This window comes from Triticum aestivum, chromosome 4D (genome assembly GCF_018294505.1).
Source record: "Triticum aestivum cultivar Chinese Spring chromosome 4D, IWGSC CS RefSeq v2.1, whole genome shotgun sequence".
Taxonomy (NCBI): Eukaryota; Viridiplantae; Streptophyta; class Magnoliopsida; order Poales; family Poaceae; genus Triticum; species Triticum aestivum.
Window position 1 is genome coordinate 459,412,791 of NC_057805.1, and position 7,338 is coordinate 459,420,128.

At 56.7% G+C, this 7,338-nt stretch overlaps 1 long non-coding RNA gene across 1 annotated transcript; it reads right to left on the reverse strand.

Moving 5' to 3' along the window:
• Positions 1-1,386: 1,386 nt before the first annotated feature.
• LOC123100308 (uncharacterized) lies at positions 1,387-2,345 on the reverse strand. The gene is made up of 2 exons (XR_006448385.1): positions 1,806-2,345; positions 1,387-1,723 (listed from the first exon to the last, which is right to left on the reverse strand). It is a non-coding gene; the product is annotated as an uncharacterized lncRNA (long non-coding RNA).
• Positions 2,346-7,338: the final 4,993 nt, after the last annotated feature.

Sequence of the window (7,338 nt, forward strand, 5' to 3'; positions counted from 1 at the left end):
GGGCTTTGAGGTCAAGCATTTGACTGGGAGAGGCAGGAGGTACACAGTAAATCTTGAGAATTGGACTTGTTCTTGTGGTTACTTTCAGTTGGCAGCACTGCCTTGCACTCATGCCACATGTGCTATCTATAAATGTGGGAGAAAGTTGGAAGATTACATTGATAACTGCTACTCCATTGAAACTTTCAAGAAGATTTATGAGCACTGCCTGCAACCTGTTGAAGGAGAGGAAAACTGGCCTGTGTCCCAAAACCCTAGGCCGATTGCACCTGGCTACATTGCCATGCCAGGGCAAAGGAAAAAGAACAATGACAGGAGAGAGAAGAGGGTGAAGCACCAAAGGGTAAGAAATTGAGCAAACATGGCATTCAGATAACTTGTGGATCTTGTGGTGGTAAGGGACACAATAAAACTTCTTGTTCTAAAAATGGAGATAGTACCAAAAAAACAAAGTCACATCTTGGAAAGAGAGGGAGAAAACAGAGAGCCACAGAGGTAACTTATTACTATGTTTGCTCTGTTGAAATGAAATTATGCATTGATTTCGCCCTGATTTCTCTATTTTATTTGCAGCAAGCACAAACAGATGCATTGACAAGCAAGGCTGCAACAGCTAGAGCTTCAGCTGTACCAAGCTCTCAAGCTGCTGGATCAAGCTTTCAAGCTGCTGGATCAAGCTCTCAAGCTGCAGCATCTAGAAGTTCAGCTGGCAGAGGGAGAGGGAGAGGAGCTGGGAGAGGGACAACATCTGGGAGAGGGGCAGGAGCTGGAAGAGGGACTGGATCAACTTCTGGATTCATGCCCCATTTCACAGCTAGTGGGAATTACTAGAGGTGTTTAATGATGTGGTTATTTTGGAAAATGTCAGAATGAACTAGTGCTTGTGATGGAAGTGTCGGTATGAAGTACTGCTTATGCTGGTAGTTTTAGTATGAACTTTAGTGTTATGATGTGAACATGATCCTTGTGGTACTGTCAAATGACCACTATTTATGTTTAACATTGCCTGATGCTTGTGATCCAGTGCAGTTTAGTGTTACTGTCAAATGACCAATATTTATGTCTGGTTTATGTTCAGTGTTACTGTCAAATGATCCTTCAGTGTACCACATTTTTGCTGCAAAATGGTCACTATTACTGTCAAATGACCACTTTGAAATTTGGTGTTCAGTGTAGTGTGCTGCTACTATTAACTGAGCATTGTTATTGTGCTTGTTCCTCTTAAAGAATGTCTATATAGTTCCTGCTGTCAAAAAAATGGCAGTGCATTACATTTGTACTATAATCTGAAAGCCAGTAAAAAAATTGCAAACTTCTGATGTACAAAGTGTCAAAAAGTGCAAACTGGAGCTGTCAAAACCGAGAAATTCAGACATACACATCAAATTTGGGTTTTTCAAATCCATTCAAATATGATTCAGATACAATACATTGCAATTAAGATAGCATCACATTATACATCTCCAGGAACTAAGATAGCATGAACCCTGCGACTAAACCAGCTACAAAGATTATCAAACCATAAACTGCAAATTTATACATCTGAATCACATCTTTCCTGTCACAGCTAGCACTAATTTCAGAAATAACTTCAGTCTTCTTCTCCAATTCCTCTCTCAACGCATCAACTTCTCTCTCACTGGACTGACTAGCAACAGCAGCCTCAAGCATCTACACTTTGTCCCGAAGATCACCCAACAACAGCAGCCTCGATGAATCCGTGCTGTCCAATTGAAAAACAAATTTTAGAAGAAGAAAAATAGAAGTGAGGGGAACAGAGACAACAAAGAAGAGGCGAAATTAACCTGGTTAAACACGCACGAATAGTACGTGCGTCCAGGTTTGCTGGACTCCATGAGATCCACCTTGCCGCCTTCCTCCCGCACAAGCTGCAGATCTTGGCCGGCTCGTAATCCATGGGTTGCTCCCGATTGGGCCGGCTCGTAATCCATGGGCGACCGAGCTGACCCGCAAACGCCTCTCCTTCGAATCCCGCCACTGCGAAAAGAAGCCAATGGCCGCCGCCAGTCGCCGGAGCCAATACGCTCCGTGAAGACAATATATACGGAGAAACAGAGAAAGAGGCATGGGGTGGTACAGGTGGCGTCCCTAATCCTAGTTTCTCACCTAACCCGGCCTTATCCTCTGCCACGTCAGCGAATCCTCTCCTAAACCAGTTTTAAGGGCGCAAATAACTGGGATCAGAGAGTTGGGGGTCTGGATTTCAGGGATTTCAAGGTCGGCGTTCGAATTCGCCGGGTCGAACGAAGACAAGGTTTAAAACAGACTTCTCTCTTCATGTTTAGTTGGTTCCAATAGCCATAACAAAGACATTGTGGTTTTAGTATTGAAAATCAGAGAGGAAATATCTTTGTAAAACAAATCATAGTTAATCATCACATTTTATCCATGTGTTCGAGCTACAAAAGCGCGGGTATATATCATAGAGAAACTCTCACCGGTTTTCTATTGAACACGCTTGTACCGCGTATATCAAATATGTGTGTGGAAACATCAAGATCTGAATTCTAGCAAATATAATATGCATCACAACTCTACTATATTGGTTGACGATTCTCTCAAAACAGACTTTCACCCCACTTTACATCTAAAGCACAAACAGCCGATGTCGGGTGGTAGGTGCGACATATGCCAACGGGTGGCTTATCATTGTGGGAGCCAGTAAGAAGTCGCCGGTGCCTGGAAACGGGATGAGGCGAAGACATGCACGCCGGCGAATCTTACCCAGGTTCGGGGCTCTCCGTGGAGATAACACCCCTAGTCCTGCTCTGCGGGGTCTCCGCATGATCACTAGATCGAAATGAGTAGCTACAAGTGCTCCTTGAGCTGTCGGATTCGAGGGAGAAGAAGAGCAAGGCTAGCTCTCACTTTCCTCTCTATATGGTGTGTGTGTAACTCTATGAGACCAACCCTTTGCATGGGTGCCCCGGGGGGTTTATATAGGCCTACCCCCGGGGGTACAATTGTAATCCGGCTGGGCGCGGGTCCCAGCCGTCAGTGTCTGTGTTCGCCGGCTTCTCCGCCGGCCATTGGGGCCCGCCGACTGGTGGGTCCCGCCGGCTGCCGGCCTCTTGGTCGACAGGCCGGCCCCACCGCCTGGGGGTCTTGTCGGCGGCTGGTTACTGTAACCTCGCCCCTGATGACGAGGGCTTTGTCGAGGTAAGCGTGGCTACAGTGTGCCGCCTTGTGGGCTCTCACTGTAGCCTTACCTCGTCTTGTCTCCTTACTGTGGCACATGTTTCGAGGGAGGGGAGTAGCCGGCTTCTGGGGGCCGGCTACGCCCCCGGCCGACTAGGGGAGTCCGGGCTGCCTTCGAGCGTCTCTCTGGCTAAAGGGTCCCGCCGCCCGCGGGCCGTACTGGCGTCTGTCGTGGATGACGTCGAGGCCAACATGGCTACAGTACCGCGCCGGGCGGGAGATGGCTGACCCGTACGGCGTCCTGTGGCCATGCCTGCTTCGGGATTCGGGGGTAGTGGGTTGTATCGTGGCCACGCCCCGTCTTATCTCCGTTATGTGGGTGTAGTTTGGTGGGTGCGGTCTTGGTCGGCTTCTTGGAGTCGGCGTTCTTCATGGCCGGCTCTTGGGAGTCGGCGTTCTTCATGGCCAGCTTTTTGGGAGTCGGTCCTTTTGGTGCCGGCTTCCTGGAGTCGGCCATCTCGTAGCTATCTTGGGGGAGGTTTCTGGGAATGGGTCGCCTTCTGAGAGTCGGCCCCTGGGATAGCCGGCCGGGGGAAGGCGGCCCTGTGCTTCGGATGCTTGAAGGCTCAAATGGCCTAATAATTTCTTGAGAAGCCAGGGGGAGTCGGTTAGGCTACCCGTGGCTATTTACTCCGACAGTAGTCCCCGAAGTTGATTGAGCTTCGAGGTGGGGGAAGTCGAGAAACTCGGTCAGCTTATTATCTTGACAAGTCGGCAGTCGGGAGCCGGCTTCGATTGGGCGCGCCGTCTTGGCGAGAAATTTTGAAGTCGAAAGGCGGGAGTCTGCTAGCGCGCGCATCGGGCCGCGGGCCGGCCACTTGCCGCCTGCGAACCACGTGGCATCCCTTGGCTAAAAAGCCTGCCAGCCCACGCGCGCGACGAGACGTCGCCGCAGGTCGGGGGCTCACCACTCCTACGCCCGGGCCCTGGCGCGGATTTTCTGCGGCCCAAAGCCGCCCGCACGTCTTCCTGCGGCGGTTTCGGCACGCCTTTAGTGCGTAATAATCGCGGGACGTCGGGGGAGTGGGTGCAGTTAATCCCACGTCTCACCACACGCCTCGCCTCCTCGGCTTCACCGTGCGAAGCTATAAGTAGGGGGAGGGGGAAGCGGCAGGCGCTCACACGCCCCTCTCCTCTCCGCCATCTTCTTCCTTCTGCTCTTTCTTGCAACAGGGCCTCGCCGCCGCACCGTTCTACCACTCGATTCTCCGCCGCCGCGCTCATTCTCGCCAGCCCTACGCCGCGATGCAGTACGGCGGGGATTGGGACGGCTCCAACGTCCACGAGGATCACGTCGAGTTCCTCCGCAAGACGCGGCGGCTGCCCGGCGCAGACAAGGTGCGGGTCCGTCTCGCGCCGGAGAAGGAGATTACGCCGGAGCCGGAGGAAGGCGAGCGGGTAGTCTTCCGCTCGCATTTCTTGCGCGGCATCGGCTTACCCGCGAGCGCCTTCTTCCGCTCCTTTCTCGAGTTCTACCAACTCCAGCCACACCACCTCACCCCGAACACGGTGGTGCTGCTGTCCGCCTTCGTCACCTTGTGCGAAGGCTACCTCGGCGTCCTCCCCACCCTCGAGCTCTGGGGGGAGTTCTTCCAGTCCAAGCTGGGCACGCGCATGCAGGGCGTGCCGGCTCAGAGGGTGACTGCCGACAACCCCTTCCCCGTCATCACGCTGATCCAGTCGGTGAAGCTATGGCAGAAGTCGTACTTCTATGTGAAGAACGTCGCCCCGCAGGGCGACTACGTCAATTTGCCGGCTTACGAAGCCGGCCCACCGGCGGGCAGACGGCCCCAGTGGTCCTATCGGGCCGTGACGCTGACGCCGGCTGGAGCCGCAGCTGTCGCCCGACTGCGGGTGATGATCCAGTCGGAGGGCTTGTCGGGGCCTGACCTGCTGGCCACCTTCGTCATGCGCCGGGTGCTCCCTCTCCAGAGCCGCCCTCATCTGATCTGTCAGATGAGCGGCCAGCTCGATCCGAGTCGGATGTGCACCAAAGACATGCCGCACGACGAAGTGGCCCATATGGTGAACTACCTTGCGAACTGCAAGCTCTCCGCAGAGTGGCAGTTTGGCAAGGAGCCGTATTGCCGAGCTCACCCGCCGCCCACAGTATGTTCTCTTTTTCTCTTTCTCCTCTCTCAGTTTTGTCGCCGAGTTCCTTTTGGCCGACTTTGACTAGTCGGCTTGTCTCGACAGAGCCCTCTTCTTCGGCCTGCAGGCGGGTCGGACGCGGAGCGCCGATTCGTCCCTGACCGGGCGGAGCACGATCTGGAGGACCCTGACTTGGGGGTGGCCGCTATGGACGACAACACCGAGGCGGGCGGTGGCCAAGCCGGCGGCGAGGCAGGCGGCTCCGGGCTGGGAGTCAGCTTCGACGACTGGCCGGACGATGACGAGGCGGAAGTCGTCCCACGCCGCCAGCCGGCGCCTGGCCACGGCGCGGGTTCCTCCGCCGCGCCGCCTGCTCGGGGCGGCGGGCAAAAGCATCGTGCCGCGCCGGGCTTGTTCGGCAGTCGGCCGAAGAAGCCCAGAGGCGGGGCAGCGGCGACCAGGCGGGAGGAGGCGGCCGCGAAGGCGGCCCGCTTCCGCAAGGCGGTGAAGCAGCCGCAGACGGTGTCGGCGTAAGTATATACTCCTTCGTGTATTCTTTTTTCTTTTCTCTGGTAGCTCCTGAGTCCTTGTCTTCTCTCCAAAAAACCAGGGCTCCATTGTCGCTCGAGCGGGCTGCTGCCGCCTCCGTCGTTGGGTCGTCGGGAGGATCTGGGAGCACTACTCGCCGCGTGGACCCCCGTGCCGATCTTCAGGCGGCGACGGAGCAGAACGCGCGGGAGGTGCGGGAGGAGCGGGAGGCGCAGGAGGCGGAGGCATTGAGGGCGGCCGCCGCCAAGGCGGCGCAGGAAGAGGAGGCGGCGCGTGCTGACGCCGCGGCCAAGGCCCAAGCGGAGGCTGCGGCTGCGGCGATGGCGGAGGGGGCCTTGCTGGTCACCCCACTGCGCGTCGCGGCGCCCGGGGCCCCAGAGCCCTCGCCAGAAGAAGCCGGCGGTGACCAGTCGGGGCTGGAGAGGGAGGACGACATCGTCATCCTGGAGAGGGTGGCGGCACCGGCCCCGCCGACTGGGGCGACTCAAGGCGGCCGGCCTGACCTGCCGCCTGTGCAATCGGCCGGGGGCGAGCCGGCCGCGAGGACTGATCTGGTGGTCCGGACGCCGTCGCGCCAGCGCACGGGGAAGGCCGCATCAGAGCCGCAGAAGGCTGCATCGGAGCCGCAGCCGGCCGCGGGCTCCAGCTCGACGGCCCAGGATATGGAGGTGGCCAGTGCCAGCTAGGGTGGACGCCGGGCGGAGGGACGGCCGTGATGAATGTGGCCGCAAAGGACGTCCGGACCCGGCTTCAAGCCCAGGCTACAGCGCTGAGGAAGTACAACGACGAGTTCCTTACGACGCGGGCGGCCATCCGGGTTAGTCTTCTTTTCTTGCTTTTTTTATCTTGGTTTCTTCCGTGGGGCCCGTCAGCGCACCCACTGGGTGTAGTCCCCGAGTTCCGAGTCGGCTGCTGAGCAGGCGGCTTGGAACTTCTTAGCGGATCTAGTTTTGCTATTCTTGCTCTTACTTCGCTCTTCTGCCTGTCTTGCAGGACTACCACAATCTTCGCGCGGCTGCCTTCAACTCCCAGGCTCGGGAGCTGACCCAGAAGACCGCTGACCTATCTGAGAGCCGGGGTAAGTGCTTCGTCCTTTATCTCACGTGGGGGCGCGTCAGCGCACCCACTGGGAGTAGTCCCCGAGATTCGGGCCGGCTGCTGAGCAGTCGGGTCGGATCTTCCTTGACGACTTCTTATTGCTTCCTTTACTTTGCCATCCTTGCAGCGGCCAACGCCAGTCTGCGGGAGCAGCTGGGAGGGTCTCAGGCTGCCCTCCGTGTTAAGGAGGCCGAGTTTGCCGCCTTGGCGCAGGAGCGTGACCGCCTGGCCAAGAGGTTGGCCGACCAGGAGGAGAGCCACAAGGCGGCCCTGAAGGCGGTGCAGGACAGCGAGGCCGCCCTCCAGGCCGAGTACGAGACAGAGGCGGCTAGCTGGGCCGAAGCGAAGCAGACGCTGATCAATGGCTATGGCCAGATCGAA